Source organism: Piliocolobus tephrosceles, chromosome 1 (assembly GCF_002776525.5).
Source record: "Piliocolobus tephrosceles isolate RC106 chromosome 1, ASM277652v3, whole genome shotgun sequence".
NCBI classification, from domain to species: Eukaryota; Metazoa; Chordata; class Mammalia; order Primates; family Cercopithecidae; genus Piliocolobus; species Piliocolobus tephrosceles.
The window spans coordinates 79764876-79786842 of NC_045434.1; the positions used below are offsets into that span (position 1 = coordinate 79764876).

The window sequence follows — 21967 nt, forward strand, 5'->3', positions numbered from 1 at the left end:
TCATGTATTTCAGTCTCAATTGAAGAGTCATTATTTCTAGAAAGCCTTCTCTGCCCAGCTCCCTACATCGCACCGTTCCCTACAGCACCACCAGAGTGCCTCTAACACTGGACGGTTTCATTGCTTACATATTTTTTCTGTGCATAAGCTTCCCCAGGGAGCCGCCGCTGTTTATTCTATAGCTAGTTTTATTTATTTATTCATTTATTCTATAGCTGGTTTTATTCTATAGCTAGATTTATTCTATAGCTACTTCCTCGCCCTGAGTGTAAGCTCCAGGAGAGCTGGGGCTGTCCTCTGTTCAGTCTATCCCCAGTCCCTACAGCAGTGCCTGGTTGTTCACAGGCCATATACAGCAGGTGATAATAATGTGAATTATCGCACTGTCTTGCGGAGTGATTTACTTCTGTTTTTACTTATATCAACTTTTAACTAGATTGTGAGGACAGAGGTCAGTGTCTGAGTCATCTTGTGCCTCACTGGTCTTGAGCAGAATAGACGCCTGGTCAAGCATTTGCACAATGGTCGATGGATACACTAGAAAGAGCAGGAGCGCGAAAGGGAATTTTTTTGGCGCCTGCCTCGCCCTTTCAAGCCAAGCTCCCCTGCCCTCTGCCCCTTGCCCGCCGCCCGCCGCCAGCTATCCCTCTCCCGGGGAGCAGTAGCCAAGCGAGGCCGGCAGGCCGGGAGCGGGCGGGGGGCGGGACTTCCGGTCCCGCTCGCGACGCGGACCGCGCCAGGCGGAAGCCCAGCTCCGGGCCAGGATCTGAGAGCCCGGACTGGAGGTGAGTTCGCAGCCGGAGCGTTGCAGGCACTTGTTTCCTCAGTGGATGCTTTTCGGCGTGCAGCCGCTCGGCGCCGCGGGACTGGGAGACCGGGTAGGGACGGGAGAGGCGGCACCTCCCGCGCGTGTGGAGGGAAAGCCGGGACCCCAGGCGTGCGAGAAGGGCCAGGACTGAGAACGGGGAACCAGGAGAGCCCTAAGGGCAGCCGTGAGGGGCTGGGGAGGGAGGCACCGGGGACCCTGAGGCCAAAGAGGCCCTGAGACTGGAGGTTGAGGATGACATGGGGCAGAGATGCATCCCGGAGGAAAGTAGTCATTCGTGGGGGCGTGTCCCGGGTCCTGGCGGATTGTCTGCGAGGGTGGCATGAGATGGCAAAGGTTGGCTTCCAGGGAGAGGTTAGAGAGGAGGGAGTCAGTCCTTCTCTGCGGGTCGTAGATGAGAAAGGCGTCTTGACTTTACGAGCCAGAAAGATGACCAGCCACCTATTGGATGCTGAACTCCTACTGCTTCATTTGCATTTCATGCACTTTTTTTTTTTTTTAAGAAATATATCCCGCTCTGCGCGTGTGGATTTCGGGAAAATATTGTATATTCCTAGGGACCGCTTGAACTCTTGCTTCACCCAGATTCTGCGTTTCTTTGTCAAACTGATAGTAGTTAAAAGTTCTCTTCACCCAAGGAAGCCAACCAAAGTTTTCCTTTTGAACTCTTCTCTACCCTGCAGAGTTTAGCTTGTCTTATTTCCTTTGTCATGGGATGAACTAAATGCTTTTAGAATTACGGTGATAATCACATGGAAAGCCAGTGCTGTCAATGTTTGCAGTTGCAACTCATTGTTTTTCTGCCCAACTTTTTAACACATTTCTCCTAAAAGCTATTTTGTTGGGTTTAGTCTTTTAGTTTAACCAGTAAAGGCAATTTTACATCAGGGTGCAGCAAATTACTAGCAGTTCTTAAGATTTTACTGTTCCTTTTTATTTCTGCTATAAGGAGAATATATATATATATATATATATATATATATATATTTGCCATTATCAGTGTTTTTAAAAAATATTGATAACCCAAGATCTGTTGTTACACACACATTAGCACATTTAGTTTTCCCCAGTGGCCAGTGTTTGGTATGTGGGCTCATTATTATTACCAAAGGTAATTATTTAGTTATTATTTACCTTGTATTTATGTTTTATTGGATGTGATTAATATGTGCTTCCTAATCTACATAATATAGTATCTCAGTGTAATTAGAAAGGAGTAGATGGTAGGTGAATTGGATTTTTGCCACAAAGTGGGAAGAATCATAACACTGTCATTGGTGAAGGGTGAGAGCTGATGATTGCTTTGCGTGTTTCGGGTGTTTCATATTTCAAATGTTAGACGTTTTTGTTTTAAAAATTACTGTATTATTACAGGTAATTTTTAGATCTGATTTGGTGGTTTGACTTGAACTAATTCAGGAAAACTAGAACATTTTATATTTATTGGTACTGCGATGTCTTGCTAGCTTGTAAATTCTTGATGGCCTTGAATATCTATGGTTTAGTGAAATACACAGTTATAATGTCCTTATGTTTAGGAGAACTGCTGGTATTTACAAGTGTAAACAAGGCCTAAACATAAACAGTGCCTTAATATGTAAATGAGCATATTGAATAAGTTTTCAAATTACAAAATGAAGAGATAACACTGATCTCTAAAGTAATTGAATTAACTGTCATGTTAATTTCTGTATATGTCTCAATTTAATCTTATTTCTTTAAGTAGACAATATTGTTTATCTGATAAGGCTTGATTTTATTTTTCTTCCACCTTTTCCCACGGTTTTTGAGAAATAAAGCACTTGAGAAAGCATGCAAGTCTTTAGACATTAGTTCATGGTTGGAGGAAGTGCTCATTGTTGAAACACAAGAGCACTTGCCCTCTTGGGCAAGTTGGGCTAGCTATATATGTGAATGGTATGTTGAGGTTTGATTGCCCTATATTCTGGAAAATCTTTGGAATTGTATTCTTTCTTCTAATTGTTTAGTAAATTTAGCTTTCTGTCTAGGTAAATTATTTTTGTTATTTCGTAGGATTTAGATGTATTTTACAGTTTAACCAATAATAGCAGTTTTCGATTAAGTACAGTGAACTGCTGGCTATTTTATAGATTCACTATTTCTTTTTATTTCTGAAATATGTACAGTGTCTGTATTGGAAGAACTATCAAAATAGGTATAACCAAAACACTGTCTTCATATATACCTACATTTGTCTTCCTTAATCTTTAGTTTGTGAAATATGAAGTAATTTGCTAAGTTGAGCTCATTGGTTCTGTGCTCTTTGGTTATCAATTTTCTTATTATATAGTACGTTCTCAATTATCTGCATACCCTAGTTAGAAAGCCATTTCCCGCCACTTGATAGAATCAAGAATATTTGTTACAATGGGGAAGTACAGTTTTTGGACAAGGAGCTACCAAAGAGTGCTGATCTGCTAACTTATGGTCCAGCTGCTGCACTGCCTCTGATGAAAAGCATGGCCCTTAATGAGGTTAACTCACACAGGGTTGACTGCTTTTAGTATCACTTTCTGTCCTTTTCCTCTGGTGAGTTAGACCTTTTCTCCAATAGTGATCAAGATGACTTGGGTCTCAGAGTGACTCAAAAGGGGATGAGTCACTGCAGTCCTGTTAGTAGGGCCCTGTCCATTCTGCTGAATGTGATCCCATAAATCTTGGCACATTTTCCGGCCTCTAGGCATGTAGTTATGACTGTGAACCTCTTGTTTAGGTTGTTGTTTTAAAAATACTTTTAACGCTAAATCATAATTTGTTGGATTATATAAATAGACTCAGTTTTGCTTTGAGTGAGGCATCACGTGACACTATAGATGGACTCTTCTATTAAAGTGATAGGCTGTAACTCACAATGGCAAATATTGTAGAAAACACACTGATTGCCCTTAACCTTTGTTGTTATTATTAGTTTTGTTTTTAATTTTGAGAGCCTAAGGAATAGAAGAACTATTGGATAAATGATTTGCATGGGGGGTGGGGGAAGTTGACCACTACCAGTGACATACTAGGGGTCTTGATGGTGGGAGCTGTCTGCTATAGTTGGAAACAGTATTTTAGCACTGAGGTTTAGAATTGCCAGCTCCTGGTGATAATACAGCAGAAAAACTTTTAGTTGGTTTTATTACAGTTTTTAAATACCACACAGATGATGCACTCCTTGGTTACCTGCAGGTGGCTGGGAGGGGAATCCCTCCCACCTCTTGTGTGAATAACCTGGTGGAGCCTCTTGAAGCAAAATAGTACCAGTTTGATTTTCACTGTGTTAGTGTATCATTATGGTTCTCTGGAGAAACAGACCATTATCACATATATATGTGTATTTGTTAAAGAGATTTATTGTAAGAAATTGGCTCATGCAATTGTGGGAGTTGGCAAGTGCAAAATTTGTAGGTCAGACCAGCAGGCTGGAAATTCAGGCAGGAATTGATTCTGTAGTTTTGAGACAGAATTCTTTCTTCTTTGGGAAACGTCAGGTTTTGCTCTTAAGGCCTTCAGCTGAGTAGATGAGTCCTACCGACATTATGGAAGGTAATCTCCTTTACTTAAAGTCAACTGATTATAGACATTAACTACATCTACAAAATATGTTTATAGCAACACCTAAATTGGTGTTTGATTAAATACCTGGGTGCTATAACCTAACCATGTTGACACATAAGGCTAACCATGACAGCATTTAAAATACTTTTGGTGTATTAAACTAATATGGGCATATAAAATATTGCATAGTCAATAGGAGATTATTGATATGGTTTGGCTCTGTGTCCCCACCCAAATCTCATGTCAAACTGTAATTCTCAGTGTTGGAGGTGGAGTCTGGTGGCAGGTGATTGAATCATGGGGGTGGTTTCTAATGGTTTAGCACCGTCCCTCTAGTGCTGTCTCATGGTAGAGTTCTCACAAGATCTGGTTGTTTAAAAGTGTGTAGCATCTCCCCCTGTGCTGGTCCTTTCTCCTGCTCCATCCATGTAGGACACACCGGTTTTCTCTTTGCCTTCTGCCATGATTGTAAGTTTCCTGAGGCTTCCCCAGCCATGCTTCCTGTACAGCCTGTGGAATCGTGAAATTAAATTAATTAAACCTCTTTTCTTTTTAAATTATCCATTCAGGTAATTCTTTATAGCTGTGTGAGACTGGACTAATAAAAGTATCGAAATTCATAGCCCAGTTACTTTTTAAGGGATTTAAAAGCAGTGAAAACCTGGGTTTTCATCATGCCAAAGAATGGAAAATGGACAATGTAACGGCCCCTCCACTCTCTGACATTTAAAAGTTACTCTCTTTTTGTGGTTTTAATATGTTATATATATATATACACACACACACATGCATCTTTGTGGGTTTTTTTGTTTTTGTTTTTGAAACAGTGTCTCGCTATGTTGTCTAAGCTAAAGTGCAATGGCACAATCTCGGCTCACTGCAACTTCTGCCTCCTGGGTTCAAACAATTCTTCTGCCTCAGCCTCCTGGAGTAGCTGAGATTACAGGTACTGGCTACCACGCCTGACTAATTTTTGTGTTTTTAGCAGGGATGGGGTTTCACCCTTTTGGCCCAGCTGGTCTTGAACTCTTGACCTCAAGTGATCCACCTGTCTCAGCCTCCCAAAGTGCAGGGATTAGAGGTGTGAGCCACCGTGCCCAGCTAATATGTTGTATATATATATTTTTACTTTAAGGTGTTTAAAAACGTTTTTAAATTTTGTAACTATTTTTTTAAATTTTATGCTCTTGCTAATCTTTCTGCCTAAATATTTAGATTTGGGAATTAGTTTTGTGCTTATTTAGCCTGATTCCTCTCATTTATGTTCACCAAAAGGGTCCCAGAAAGATGATTTACCCAGGTACCATACCTAGTAAAAGAACCAGAATTTGAGGCCAGATCTCTTTGTTTCCAATCCAGTGCCCTTTCTGTTACAAAAGTAGTTATAGTTAAGTGAAGCTAATCAAGGGCAAATTTTCTGTAAGGAGGGTGATTTTGAGTCTCTATTTAAGGGAGTATGAATTGATTGTTATGAGAATGGAGGTGATATTCGGGCTATTCAGTTATATTAGGGGAAGGATGAGCAGAGAGTAGATACATCATAAAATAGCTAAGTAGACTACATAACTCCTTGGGGCACATAGTGACGTGTGATACCCATGGGGCTTGAAGGGATTTGCAAGCTAGCCATTGGGTGATTCACAAGGAATATTTGAAAAGACCTTAAGGATAGGGAACACATGGACCAAGAGAAGTTACTGAGAGGACTTCCTTTCTGGAGGAAGTTAAAGATAGGAAAGCATGGTGCTTTTGGAACCCAAGTACTTGGAAACCCTCCAGAAGAGAATTTTAAGGACTCTTTGGGGGATAGAACATTATAGGACATAAATGGATATTCTAGAAGCTTGCCAGGTTTCAGGCATTAATTTGAGCTGAATTATGATAATAATAATAATTGTCATTTGTTGCTCACTTGCAATCTCAGCACAGTTAAAAGAGACCTTAGGCAAGTTACTGAACTTTATGCTTTACCTGCAAAATATGCATAGTAATACCTGCTGTACATAGTCATTATAGGAAATACAAGATAATCTATATAATGTGCTTAGCATAATGCCTGCCACATAGTACTCAAGAAATTGTAGGATTTATTTTACATGGCAGCTGGCTGAGGGTGTGATTAGAAAATATCACTAAAATGAAATCCCTTTTTCCTCCTACAGCTGTATGTTACTCCCACAGGTCTTTTTTATTTTTATTTTTTAAAATTTATTTTATTTTATTTTTTTGTGACTCCAGAAATATGCTTATCTATCCCATGGATCTTTGGCATGCTTTTGCCTTCAAGTTTATAATTTCTAAGCAGGTGCATATCTCTGGCCATATGTAGAGTACTTCTCTACCTCTGTGATCAGCAGGGCTGTTGTTTTTGAATGAACAATGCACCTTTTGGCGGTATTTCACTGCAGGGTCCATCTCTTCAAACTGAAATGATGTTCTTAACTACAGTGCTATCTCCAATTAATTTTATTTCTCTTCTTGCTTTTTGTTTTTTTGCTTTGGAATGTAACTATTCAGATGGGGTTGGGAAGAGGAGTGGAAAGCACAAGCATTTGAAGTAACTTTTTTCTTTAAAGGGTTCTTCCCTTCAGGTTTTGAGTAAACAACTATTTGAATAAAAATAAACTATTTTGACAGATGCCAGCTCCAAAGATAATTGGTTAAAAAAGACATTTTCTGGGATGATGCATCGTAAGATATGAAAGCACTTAAGGATTTGATATGGTTTGGCTCTGTGTCTCCATTCAAATCTCATCTCGAATTGTAATCCCCATGTATTAAGAGAGGGACCTGGTGGAAGGTGATTGAATCATGGGAGTGGTTTCCCCTATGGTGTTCTCGTGATAGTGAAGTTCTTATGAGATCTGATGGTTTAAAAGTGGCATTTTTTGGCCAGGTGCAGTGGCTCATGCTTGTAATCACAGCACTTTGGGAGGCTGAGGTGGGCGGATCACTTGAGGTCAGGAGTTCAAGATCAGCCTGGCCAACATGGTGAAACTCTGTCTCTGCTAAAAATAATACAAATATTAGCCAGGTGTGGTGGCAGGCACCTGTAATCCCAGCTACTCAGGAGGCTGAGGCAGGAGAATTGCCTTGAACCTGGGAGGTGGAGCCTGCAGTGAGCCAAGCTCGTGCCACTGCACTCCAGCCTGGGTGACAGAGACTCCATCTCAAAAAAAAAAAAAAAGTGACAGTTTTCCCTGAGCTCGCTCTCTTTTCTGCCACCATGTCACCATGTAAAACATACCTTGGTTCCCCTTCACCTTCCATCGTGATTATAAGTTTCTTGGGGTCTCCCCTGCCATGCAGAACTGTGAGTCAATTAAACCTCTTGTTTACTCTTGTTTATAAATTACCCAGTCTCAGGTAGTATCTTTATAGCAGTGTGAAAATGGACTATACAGGATTGAATGACATATTTGGGCTCAAGATCCAGTAGTGAGATTACTAGGTAGGAAGCATAGAGTATCCGCCTTAACTTTGTAGGGTAATTCTTTCTGAACCAGACCTGGAAACCATTTCACTTGTGTTCAGAAGGTTGGTAGAATTTGCATTTGACTCAGAGTGACTTGGTGTGTTTAGCTATCATTCTCAGGAGCCTTTGCAGTGCTTGAAGATTTATTAGGAAGGGTTCTTTCTGGAACCCTTCAAGCTTGACAAGAACCTCTCTGTATCATTTTGTATGCTAGGTTTTAAATTTAAGTTGAGAAATTTATGTATTTCTACATTTATGAGCAGAAAGAGTTTAGCAAAGCTTGACAGAGGCTTTTGAGGGAAGAAGTAAGTTTGCATGTTTTTCCTGTCATTCCAACCAGTTTTTAAAGATGTAATTAAATAAACATTGAATTTTCAATGATAATGATTTTCATAAATGATTTAATACAATTTGATCATGAGATAGGACAGCTGCATATATCCAGACCTCAGTGTTTCAAATTATAAGGTTTTCTGTTTCATGGTTCTACAGTTGATAAGTTTTGGTAATCTACAGCAGCTTTTCACTTTGAGTGAGACATGCTGGCAAATTACTGCCTCTAAAATATCAGAGTGAGTGGTATGTTGATCATTTTTGTTCCATAGCCTTTGGTGCACACCTTCTTAAAATCTCCTCCTTTTCTCTGCTCTGTTACTTTCTCCTTGGTTAATGATGCTTTCTTTTTTTTCTTTTTTTTTTTTTTTGTGAGACGCAGTCTCGCTGCGTCGCCCAGGCTGGAGTGCCGGGGCCGGGATCTCAGCTCACTGCAAGCTCCACCTCCCAGGTTTAGGCCATTCTCCTGCCTCAGCCTCCCGAGTAGCTGGGACTACAGGTGCCCGCCACCTCGCCCGGCTAGTTTTTTGTATTTTTTTTTTTTTTGGTAGAGACGGGGTTTCACCGTGTTAGCCAGGATGGTCTCCATCTCCTAACCTCGTGATCCACCCGTCTCGGCCTCCCAAAGTGCTGGGATTACAGGCTTGAGCCACCACGCCCGGCCCCAAATGATGCTTTCTCATCTCCTAAGTGTCCATGCATTAAAATCGTACATTTCTCTTTCTTGTCCCTTACCCTCTGTCCCAAAGGGAATCTGCTTCTCTCCTGTTAGCTAGTCTGAATTATCTGAGTTAATTCAGAATAAATAGTGGTATGACTGATAGACCTAATTCCAAATTACATCAGGTTGCAGAGAAAAGGGAACACTTATACACTGTTGGTGGAAATATAAATTAGTACAAACTCTATGGAAGACAATATGGAGATTTCTCAGCGAATTAAAAGTAGAACTACCATTTGATTCAGCGGTTCCACTACTGAGTATGTACTCAAAGGAAAATTAATCATTATATCAAAAAGATACCTGCACTCAGTATGTTTATTGCAGCACTATTGACAATAGCAAAGATGCGGAATCAACCTAAACATCCATCATGGATAACTAGATAAAGAAAATGTGATGTACACACAACATACACACACACGAATACTATGCAGCTTAATAAAGAATGCAGTCATGTCTTTTGCAGCAACATAGATGGAACTGGAGGGCATTATCTTAAGTGAAGAACTTAGAAAGTCAAATACTACATGTTCTCACTTATAAGTGCTAAATAACACATATACATGGAAGTAGAATGTGGAGTAATAGTCATTGAAGACTGGAAAAGGTGGGAGAGGGTGAGGGATGAGAAATTGCAAATGGGTACAACGTACATTCTTTGGGTGATGGTTAACACAAGAGGCCAGATTTCACCATTATCCATGTAACAAAACTGCACTTGGATGCCTTAAATTTATGCAAATAAATAAAAATAAATAAGTAAAAAGCAAAAAAAAGTGTATGTATTTTGAAGTGAAGCTTGTAAAACTGAAAAGTTCTGTTCACCTAAAGAATTAGCAAAGTGTTTTAATATATGTAGATTGCTTCCTTGTTTACCTTGCTGCTTCAGATTTCTTTCTTTCTTTTTTTTTTGACTCCCAGTATCTGAGAACATATTTCTTCCCTATAGGAGTTGAGAAGAGGAGGAAGAATAATGGGAGGAGACAGGACCTTTTTCAACTTGACAAATAGGTATAGCTACTTCTTATATGTTTTTTCCCTCTCCAGGTCCTCAGAATCTCATTACATTTTTTTGTTTGTTTATTTAAATGCTCCCTGATGAAATATTATATGCCTCTTAGTTGCAGTTTCCCATCTCCCAACTTGTTATAAGATAAATACTTCTAATTTATATATTAAGTTACATATTTATGAAACTTATTTTACCTTGTTTTTCAGAACAGTAATAAGTTTTATTGACATGATAAATTTTTTCCACCAAACAGGAAAATTCACCAGTAAATGTGTTGAAAATGCCTCTAATGATATTGGCCTCTATTTATTGATCATATATGCCAGACACTGCGCTGCAATGAGAAATGTAACTCATTTCTTACAACAACCCTTATATAAGGTAGATGTTTATATTTGACTTTTGGAGTGATTAATTTGTCTAAGCTTGTGCTACCTGTAAATGGTGGAGCTTATTTTAAAGCCTTTCTACTTTTGCTTATACACTGTTTTCTTCTACATTTCAAAAGCACCTTAAATGATTTGGTGCTGATACTTAAAGTACTTTTTAGAGAGAGTTAGCAGCATGTTGATTCTACTTTTTTTTTTGTATGTCTTCATACTCCTAAAAGTGTTTTATTTTCCTTTTGTTCCACTTTAAGCATTTGTTAAATGTAATTCATTTTTTTCAAGGATGGTACCATAATTAATGTAGCATCTAGCATAGTTGAAAGTAGCAGATACTTTAAAAATATCTGCTGCATTGATTCAAAACAGTAACGAAAGGAGAGGTGGCAGTTAATGGAGGGGGGCTCTTCACGTAAAAATTCGTTTCTGTTGGAATGTGAGGCTGGAACCTTTCTCATATTACAGCATGCTGCAGGGCAGGGCTAGAATCCAAGGCTTGATTAAAATCACCCAAACTCTTTTTTCTTTGCTTTACAACCCCAAGTTATTGCTAGCTGAAAAGGATAATGGAGGGTAATGATGAATGTGTTTCCATATGCCGCTGCTGCTGCAAAAAATTTTTAGATAGTTCCATTTTTTTTAAACCTAGATAAAAAGACCACTTTGAAATGAAGAGTAAATTAGTGGCCACCAAATGAATGGTTATGAGATTGCTGCCCTAGAAGCCTGTTCAGGTGATGCTGATGGTGGTTGCTGTCAGTTAACAGTTCGGTCTCAAATAGTTTCTCCCCAGGGGTGGGGAATGATGGTGGGGGTGGTGGTGGTATAAGAATTCAAGCATTCTTCAGAGTCTTTCTTTTTCGTTCCCAACTGTAGGTTTTAGACATGGGTGTTACTTTTTCAGAAACTGCCTAGATTTTCATAGGCTGTCAAGGTCAAATATATTGATTTAGCCATTTCATGATATATACGTATATGAAAACATCATGTTGTATACCATAAATATATACAATTTTTATCTGTCAGTTAACAAATTTTAAAAAAGAAAATCAAATGCAAACTAAGCTTTAATAATTTTCTGCAATAGATCCTTTTTTAACTCACTGGAACCTAAGAGAACTAAGCCATTTGGAATAGCCTGTGTCTCTCTCTCTCTTTTTTTTTTTTTTTTTTGAGATGGAGCCTCACTCTGTCACCCAGGCTGGAGTGCAGTGGCATGATCTCGGCTCACTGCAACCTCTGCCTCCCAGGTTCAAGTGATTCTCGTGCCTCAGCTTCCTGAGTAGCTGGGATTACAGGCGCCCGCCACCACACCTGGCTAATTTTTTTGTATGGAGACAGGGTTTCACCATATTGGCCAGGCTGGTCTTGAACTCCTGGCCTCAAGCAATCTGCTGGCCTTGGCCTCCCAAAGTGCTGGGATTACTGGCGTGAGCCACCACTGTGCCCAGCTGAATAGCCTGTATCTCTAATACATTGTTATCCCAGCCTCCTCACCCCCTCAGCAGTTAAACTATGTGCTGGGCAGATTGAATTGCTGTGCTTACCAAATTGTTTGTTTGTTTTTGATACTGGGTCTTGCTCTGTCACCCAGGCTGGAGTGTAGTGGTGAGATCATAGCCCACTGCAGCCTTGATTTCTGGGCTGAGGCAATCTTCCTGACTTACCCTCCCAAGTATCTGGGACTATAGGTGTGCTCCACCATGCATGGCTAATTTAAAAATTGTTTTGTAGAGATAGAGGTCTCCTTTCATTGCCTACGTTGGTCTTGAACTCCTGGGCTCAAGCTGTCCTCCCGTCTTGGTCTCCCAAAGTGTTGGGATTATAGGCTTGAGCCATCATGCCCATCCTGGGTTTTTCTTCTTAGTATAGTTGATTATTCCTCATGGTTGCCCCTCAAGAAGACTTCAGCAGCAGTATAGTAAAGTAATATTCCTTTAGTCCTTTAAGACTATAACCTGATTATTAGTAATTAGAGCTCTGGGCTCAATTGCAGATTAGTAGTGTCCTTTACACATTAATACTTTTTTTTTTTTTTTTTTTTTTTGGAGACAGGATCTCACTGTATCACCTGGGCTCAAGTCCAGTGGTGTGATTACAGCTCACTGAAGCCTCAACCTCTTGGGCTCAAGTGATCCTCCCGCCTCAGCCTCTTGAGTAGCTGGGACTACAGGTGTGTGCCACCATGCTCAGCTATTTTTTTTTGTTTTTTAACTTCTTACAGAGATGGAGTTCTACTGTGTTGCCCAGGCTGGTCTCAAACTCCTATGTCCAACGAGCCTCCTGCCTCAGTCTCCCAAAGTGCTGGTATTATAGACATGAGCCACCGCACCTGGCCTACACTTTAATGATTTTTTAATGATTTGTGGTTGTTTGGTATTGGCCTTTACGTTATTATATATCTGCTGAATGCTGTGTGATGGGTATTAAGATTATCCACTCCTATCAGGGAGCTACTAACTAAAATGTAATTTCTTTAACCATTGAATTTGGACAATCTGACTTCAGAGTTTTAGCTCTTAACTCTTTTACTGTAAGGCTGATGCCTCCCGTTTTATAAATAATATAGCCCCTATTTAAGATTTCTAAATATAACATTCCCCCATGTCATTTTCTATTAGAGTATGTGTATATATGCAAGGTTTTCCATTTCCATTCTAATAAAACTTTCATCTTTAGTTTTAGTGGTTGCCAGTTGGTTTCTTGGAAGACGTTTTCTGCCTTTAGCATTTTTATTTCAGGTAAAAGGATTGTGTCACCTTGATGACTTCTTGGCATATATGCTCTAAAGTTAGTCTTCTGTACCGGTAGAGACAAACAGTTAAAGCATGTACAGTACTTCTTTTGGATTATGTTATAATTTGGGGGACAGATTTGCCATTTGAAGTTTGTCTTAGATACATAATTTTTATTCTGTAAATGCACAGATGGTGGAATTCTGGAAACATCCTGTGTTGAAGAGAAAAATTCCACTCAGAATTTAAAATTGGCCTTGGAGAATTATAAAAAGGGGTAGGGGCATAGATCATCCATATGTGGGTTATTGAATTAAATTTATCACTTTTTTTATTCTTAGAGTCAACTTTTATAATACTGTTACTGGGATTGCTTGACTTACTAAGCTTTTACTGGACACTTTAATTTTGGGAGTACCGTTTCTAAACTCATGATATAATCTTCATGCAACAAGATGTTATTTTATCAAATTTTGGTATTACATGCTCATTCTTAACTTTGACAAATTTTAATTAACAGGTGAGTTATACATCTTTAAATTTATATAATTAATAATCATTCTTTTTTATTTCTAGAACTGAGGTCAGGGGTAGTTAGCTATCTGAAAAGCAACAGCTGGGTTTTATTTTATATGCATTGTTAATCGTGGCATTTTGCTGTGGAAGGGGCATTTGCATTAGATTTAACTTAATCTTCCTTGTGAAAATCTAAACATATTTAAGCATAGTTTAGGAATAATAAACTTGAGGTACTACATATAATTTGATTTAGAAGCTTTTTAATCCTGAATAAGGAAGGAGTACATAGAAAGTCAAGGAAAAATTCTATGTAATAGTTGTGATACTCAAGCTGAAAATAGTCTGATCCAGCAGCCTAAAATAATGACCTCCTCACTAGTTGAGCATGCTTCAGTGTCATGAAATGAACAGGACGGGAAAAGGTATCTGTGTACAATCTTTGTTTCAGGACTGTACTAGGTATAGTGTACCTGCATGTTAACTCAAATACTAGGCTAAAAAGTTTGTATTATTATTCCTCTTTTAAAGATGAGGAAACTGAAATTTTAAAAGTAGGTGACTTGTCTGTGGTTAGAAGAAATATATGCAGAATTGTGATTTATGCCCAGAATATCTGATTCCCAAGACCTGAATTCTTTCTACCATATCATATACTTTCTTCTCATCTTTTGTGTGTTTTTTCCCCCCTTGAAATGTGTTGGAAGTTTTCTATTTCTTCTTTTCTCTATGGTTACCATAGAACTGTTAATATGCATACTTAACAAAGTCTAAATGTAAATACAATCTTTATCCTTCTCCTGAACCTCCTTCTGACGAGAACTATTTTTATCAGATATTATAGTTTTGGGACTTGATCTTTCAGCCCCAGAAATAACAGCGTTTAGATTTACCCATATGCATTTACTCTTTTTTCCCCTGACCATTCCTTCATGTGTATCGATTGTAAGATTAACTGTTTTTTAATTTACCCCCCTCGGGAGCTTTATGTGAGACGGTCTTTGCTCAGGCTCTCCATTTTGTACAGGCCCTCAAGTTTTGCTGCCTATTATCCTATTTTCTATAGCTCCCGTCCTCCATCACGTTCGTTCCACCAGGGATATGTTGATTCCCCAGGGGAACATTGGCTTCAGCACTAACTCACCTCTCTAGACTTGTACTTTTTAAAAAATTATTTCTGCTCTTGAGCATTTCTCTTACTTTGTTGTTGGCTCTTCCATACATTAAAACAAAATTTTAAGCACTTAATACAACATTTTTAGATGATCTCCAGCCATGGGGCTGCATTGCCAGATATAAAAGTCCACGTTGTCATTGTGCTTCATGGGAGTATTTTGTATTGAACCTGTGGGCTGGGGGATGCGTAGAGGATTTTTAAAAATTTATTTAAAAATAAATTTCTAGTAACTGATAAAACTCTTTCATTTAGAGTCATAAGAAATGAACTATTTGTTTGAAGAAGCAGCAACAGATGACTTCCAAAAAGCACTTTTGAAAACTCCCCTTACTGAAGGTTTATATTAACTGCCTCTAGAGGAAGAAAAAAATCTGAGAAAGATCTTTTAATAGTACATTAAGTATGCTTTCCCTTGCATCTTTTTCTAGGATAAACAGGAACCAAGGATTACTTGCTCTGTGCATGGGATGCCATGTTGTAAAGTTTAGGAAGCAGATGCTCTAAGAAAATTTGTAACATTAAGGCTGAAATTACCATGAAAGTGCCAAAACATCTTTGTATTGGAATTTTACAAAATTTGTTCTTAGGACTTAACTTCTTAAAGCATATCAGTTTTCAAAGAGATGGTAACTTACTTCATCAGTTGTCTTTGATTTTTTTTTTTTTTTCATGAGATAGAGTCTTATTCTGTTGCCCAGGCTGGAGTGCAGTGGCATGATCTCGGCTTACTGCAACCTTTGCCTTCCCAGGTTCAAGCAATTCTTCTGCCTCCTGAGTAGCTAGGATTACAGGCATGCACCACCACGCCTGGCTAATTTTTTGTATTTTTAGTAGAGATGGGGTCTCACCATGTTGGCCAGCCTGGTCTTGAACTCCGGACCTCAGGTGATCCACCTACCTCAGCCTCCCAAAGTGCGGGATTACAGGCATTAGCTACTGTGCCCAGCCAAGAAATAGAAAATAACTTTAGAGCAGTATTTTCTATATTCGATGTTTTTTTCATATATTCTCATATGATTACCTACATAGGATATATGTGTTGTGTTTTGCTTTGCTTACCTGATAGAACACTGTTAAAAATAATATTTTAATTGAAAATATGTTTAACTCACATTTTTTAATGGGTTAAGGTTAATGTTTTGAGTTTTTTTTAGCAGATGGTATTGATTTAGTGTTTTTGGCAATAATTTTGTTAGCACTGATAGAAAAGATGAGGATTTGAAAGGAAACAATTGCTTGCTTTGTAAGTCATAATGTTCAGTAATGACTAAGTACATTCATTTGCACAGCCAGTATAAACTCCAGATGATTTTTTCGCTGCCTGTTCCTTAAGTGGGTCATGTGATTTGGTGTTTATCACTGATTTGAATATCTTCAAGTTTACATACAAACCATATAACTTGACCATGAAATCAAGCAGCTCTTTCAAAGGACTCTTTGAAAGTATATTTTATTTTTATTTTTGGGGTCATTTCAATGAAAATAAGATTGTGCAATTTGTGTATGGGTTTTGGAACCTTTCTCCCTTTCTTTCCTTCTTTTTATTTCATCTTTCTTTCCTGCCTTCTTTCTTCCTTCCATCCTTCCTTCAACCTTCCTTTGTTTTTGAGACAGTGTCTCGCTCTGTCACCCAGGTTGGAGTGCAGTGGTGCCATCTCGGCCCTCTGCAATCTCTACCTTCTAGGTTCAAGCGATTCTTCTGCCTCAGCCTCCTGATTAGCTGGGACGATAGGCACGTGTCACCATGCCCGGCTACTTTTTTGGATTTTTAGTAGAGACAAAGTTTAGTCATGTTGGCCAGGCTGGTCTCAAACTCCTGACCTCAAGTGATCCTCCCTCCTCGGCCTCCCAAAGTGCTGGGATTACAGGCATGAGCCACAGTGCCTGGCTCCTTCCACCCTCTTTAAAACAAATTTCAGTGCAGAGATTTCTGTGGTACTTTTTGGTTGGTCTTCCCAACACAGTCTCTGCCATTAGCAGTTAGCTTTTAGCAAGGCTGATAGGCCATTCACTTATTTTATAAAATCAATTTGTGTATATGGTATTTGGTGGCCGTCTTTCAGAGATGACAGTGACTCAAGTGTCTGTGTGACTGTGACTGCTGCATTTTATTTAGATCTGGTCCTTTTTGTTTTAGGCATAATGGGAAAGGAGCCTAATCCCTAAAGAATGGTATCTAAATTTGTGAAGAACCTGCCTAAATTGTTATGGTGGTACATGTGACTGATGGATCTTTTGGATTTGAATGCCTGTAATGTTTTAAATATATGTTTACTATTAAAATTGTTCCTGGATTCCTTCTTTCTTCTGTAGGATATGTGTATGGATTAGTTGTACAGAACCATTAATATGCTGACCTTTGTGCAAATGTGAAATACTTCTTTAATGGTTCTTTTAAAAACTGGGTTCTGTCAGCATTGAGAATTTCAGCATTGTTATCTGATAAGAGTTACTACCCCATTTTAAGTATTGATTAGTTTGACATATGTATGCACACATACACATGTGGAATCATAAATTAGACAATGATATGTAAAAAATGGGGAGATTATTTCAGAGGTAGTAGGTTTTGAATAATAAGTGTATCTTAAATTCAGTAAATTAAATATATAATAAATGCCTATGGTGTATAAAGAACTACGTATGATGCCAGGTAGATTTATATATAGCTGTAAGTTCTTATTTCTTATAGAATAAGGAATTGTCCATAAAGATCCTATAGCTTAGAATTGCTGAATTTAATAAGCTCTATACTAGCTTTTTGTCATTACTTTTAATGGCAAAAACTGCAATTACTTTTGCACCAACCCAGTAGTAGTTCACATGAGAGACATTGTCACAAGACAAAGAGATTAGAGAAAACTTTATACATAATGACTTGGGACTGGTACTTGAAGATAGGATTTGTAGAGGCATAGAGGTGTAGGGGACAAGTACCCAGCAGAGGAAGCCTGGGACAAGATGGGAAGTTGCAGCATGTGTTTGAGGGACCAGTTTGGTTATAATATATGAGATACATTTTAGAGAGTAGGGGAAGATAAGATTGGGGCCAGGACATATAGGACCTTGAGTACCATCTTGAGAAAACTCTGAAGTTTGTGAAACACTGAGGTGATTGATCATCTATTCATTTTGTAACCAGTTGAGTATCAGTTGTGTGCCAGGTACCAATTAAGCAGAAAAGTAGAGTGGGTAAGAATCACATAGCAGCCGGGCATGGTGGCTCACGCCTGTAATTCTAGCACTTTGGGAGGTCGAGGTGGGTGGATCACTTGAGGTCAGGAGTCAAAAAGCAGCCTGGCCAACGTGATGAAACCCCGTCTCTACTAAAAATTCAAAAAAAATGTGGTGGGCACCTGTAATCCCAGCTACTTGGTAGACTGAGGCAGGAGAATCACTTGAATATGGGAGGCGGAGGTTGCAGTGAGCCGAGATTGCACCACCGCATGCCAGCCTGGGCAACAGAGTGAGACTTGTCTCACAGGCCCTGGGGCAACTAAACTTCCAAGTTTAAGTCCTGATTTACTACTTGTTGGCTTAATGACCTTGTGTAAGTTTCTTAACCCTCTCAGACAGGTCTAAGTCTATCTGTGATGATAAAGTTGTTAAATCATCAAGTCATTGATTTTTATAAAAATTTCTAATGTTAAGGTCTAAGAAATTTTTATATGAACTTTCATTTTTGGTTACTGGTCTAAGAGATAGAGAACTATTTTATCATTAATATCAAAAATTTTAGTATTTCACAGAGAAGTTTTTTAGTTGAGACCTTTTAAAATGCAGGATTACTTAGCTATTTTGACTTCTTTTGGATATTGTTGAATTTAATTTTAAGTCAAATTTAAAATTAAAATGAAGGCCGGGCACGGTGGCTCACACCTATAATCCCAGCGCTTTGGGAGGCCGAGGCGGGTGGATCACCTGAGGTCAGGAGTTCGAGACCAGCCTGGCCAACATGGCGAAACCCGTTTCTACCAAAAATACAAAAAATCAACCAAGTGTGGTGGCTCATGCCTGTAGTTCCAGCTACTTGGGAGGCTGAGACACGACACTCACTTGAACCCGGGAGGCGGAAGTTGCAGTGAGCCGAGGTTGCACTGCTGCACTCCAGCTTTTGTGACAGAGGGAAACTGTCTCAAAGAAATAAAAAATGAAAGTAAATGTAAGTTAAATTAGATTACACACGTTAAATTTAAATTTAAATAAGTTGAAAATTAAAACCCAAACACACCTTAAATAAATCACAACCCAAATAATCTTGTACCCATCTCTTCAACTGGAGGAAGGAATTGAGGACTTGGGGGTTCTGTGTTTGACTTCTGCGAACACAAGGTAGATGTTTATTTGTTGTTGCTGCTGATGTTTAAATCAGAAAAGAAGGTTAGAAGCACATACTGAGTAGGCAGAATTACAACTTCCACACTCTGTTATAGACAGTTTGGGATAGATATCTGATTGAGAATAGACTTTTAACAAAGTGATAAGAGTTGAGATAAGTCACAAATACAACTTCACTACTGTTCATATTAGTGTAGCAAAAGTATGGGTATTATTAAGTAGGTTCTTCCATACACTCTACTTTTTGTTCAAGGACATTTCTATGGGTTCTGATCAGTGGTATTTAGTGGTATTTAATATTTGTATGCCCCACGACCACCCTCTAGTATCCTACATATTTATTACTATAAACTAACTTTTGATCTCTGATACTGTGGAATAGTTTAGTTATATATTCAAACTGTGTGGCAAGACTTGCAGTGGAGAGTATAGGACATGGGGTTTGGTCTGAGGAGAAGGGAAAGGCTTGGTGCTGTGCCTTGTTCCTTAGAATTTACATCCTTTTAATTGCTTTCCTCCTATGACCATTGCTTTGACATGACTGTGTAAAACTATGGTATGATGTATGAGTTATGAGGTGTTCATTTCAGATGTTATGCACTGAGCTCTAATTAGCTTGACAGAAGCCAGATTCATTTTTATGCAGAGACTTTTAGTATAGCAGATTTGGAGCTAGAAGACCTAGGCTTGAACCTTGGCTCTTTCTCTTACTATTTGTGCCACAAAATGTAGGTTTTCTTAATCTGTTTTCTTATTAGTAAAGAGGGAATAGCCATTACCGTTGTAGGTTGTTGTGAGATTGTTGCAATAAGGCTTAAATGAGATGCCAAGAAAGCATTTTATAAAATTCTAAAGAGCTGTTTAAATGCCCAGTGTCCTTGGTACATGGTGAGTCTTTGGAGGCACGCAGTGTGTCTTAAGTATCATTTGGAGCAACTACAACACTAAGGCACAAATTTTTAAGTTGTAAGCTCTGTGAGTACAGACTTTGTCTCTTTTGTACTGCTGCATCTGCAGCATCTTACAGAATGGTGTTTATTTATTTCTAAGTTTCAAAACTTTAAAACATTTTTCTTCTGCTTACTCCCTTTCCTTAGAAATTTGATGATTTCTTCATCTCCAAAAGAAAAAAAAAAAGATATTAACAGAGCATAGCACCCTGTCCTGTAGTTGGATAGATAAGCTAACTCTTTGTGGGCTGGTCCTTAAAAGTAAAGAGGGAGGGTGGTTACAATGGGATTCTCTTTTAGTTCTATTTCTGCCACAAATAAAAAGAAACAAGATAATAGATGGGAGCCTGAAACGAAAAATGTTTCAGTAAAACTTAGAGAGATAGGCAGGAATTTAGGAATAGCAGTTGAATGAAGAAGCCAGAATAGGAGTTTGGGTGGGGTCCAGGGAAAGATGATCTAGACCATAAAGGCGTACACGAGGTCTTACTATTAAAACATTCTGTCACAGCCAGGTAGGGCACACTAAGCTTATACATGGAAATTCAGACTGCTTTAAAAAATGGTACCCTGTTTATATTTTTATGTATGTAAATCAGCATTCCTGTGGTGATAGATGATAGATAAGATTATATTTTCAGATATATCCCTATATTTTCAGATAGTATCCCTATAATTCTTTTTAGTAGGTTAAATATACCCTTCAAATTAGTTTTCTGAGAGTGAATTATTTGACTCATCCAGGCTCTGTTACACATAAGCCGTGCGATATTGGGCAAGTTATCCAACTTACTTGACTCTGTTTTTCCCATGCCTTAAAGTAGAATAATACTTCCCTTGCAGAGTTGTTGTTAGGATGCAAAACAATGCGTGTGAACTACCTAGTGCAGTACTAAGTGCACAGTAGGGATTCAGTTAATGGTGGGAATTATTATTTTTTGATCTAGGCTTAATGTATAATTATTTGTATATCATTTGACAGTAAGTACTATTGATATAGTATGAACATTCCAAATGTTGTTGGTCTTGTGGGTTTCGGTGTTTGTTTTTAGACTAAATATATATTATGTTTTCCTTTCATAGATTTCTGAGAGAACACACACCATCTTATTTCTGTTGAATTATATTTAGTAATTCAAAAGGCATATACCAAGCTGTCAGAAGCAGCTTCATTTAAAAGGTAATTTCAAATTTTGAAAGGGTCATTTACTCTTTAATTTTACTTGGATTATATTTGTATACTTGGCATAGATAATTAATGGTTCTCTTACACTAAATTTGATTCATTCAGACTGTAGAACATCCCTATTATATCATATTCACTCCATATTGGAGTTTTTTTCTTTTTAAAAAAAATCTTTGGTAATACAGTTGATTTTCCAGTCTCAATGAGCACCACCATGCTATATGACATGAACAATGTAAATAATTTGTTTCCTCGCAAATATTTAAATTTTTTTCCCAAATGATTTTAAATGTATTTTGTTTAAATGCAAAATACCAGGTGCATTTGGAATCATCTCAGTGGGGAGCTTGTTACTGAGTAGGAAGGAGATAAGCTGGAAAGAAGTTGTATGCAATGACAAATTTGTATACTACTTTTAGGCAACCTTGACATCTATTTAAAAATCGAGGCCGGGCGCGGTGGCTCAAGCCTGTAATCCCAGCACTTTGGGAGGCCGAGACGGGCGGATCACGAGGTCAGGAGATCGAGACCATCCTGGCTAACACGGTGAAACCCCGTCTCTACTAAAAAATACAAAAAACTAGCCGGGCGAGGTGGTGGGCGCCTGTAGTCCCAGCTACTGGGGAGGCTGAGGCAGGAGAATGGCGGGAACCCGGGAGGCGGAGCTTGCAGTGAGCCGAGATCCGGCCACAGCACTCCAGCCTGGGTGACAGAGCGAGACTCTGTCTCAAAAAAAAAAAAAAAAAAA

At 38.7% G+C, this 21967-nt stretch overlaps 1 protein-coding gene across 6 annotated transcripts in view; it reads left to right on the forward strand.

The window, feature by feature from the left end:
- The first annotated feature begins 731 nt into the window (after nucleotides 1-731).
- Nucleotides 732-21967, forward strand: part of DISP1 (dispatched RND transporter family member 1) — a 195573-nt gene continuing 174337 nt past the window's right edge. Inside the window, exons 1-5 of one of the 6 annotated variants that reach the window (XR_004229029.1) lie at nucleotides 746-785; nucleotides 9869-9930; nucleotides 10185-10312; nucleotides 13394-13572; nucleotides 21117-21213. The gene's annotated coding sequence lies outside the window, so the exon portion shown is untranslated. Of the gene's footprint in view, nucleotides 879-9868; nucleotides 9931-10184; nucleotides 10313-13393; nucleotides 13573-21116; nucleotides 21214-21967 lie in introns of all 6 variants that reach the window. The other 5 variants (XR_004229030.1, XR_002729902.2, XR_002729903.2 and 2 more) reach the window with 5 other exon arrangements.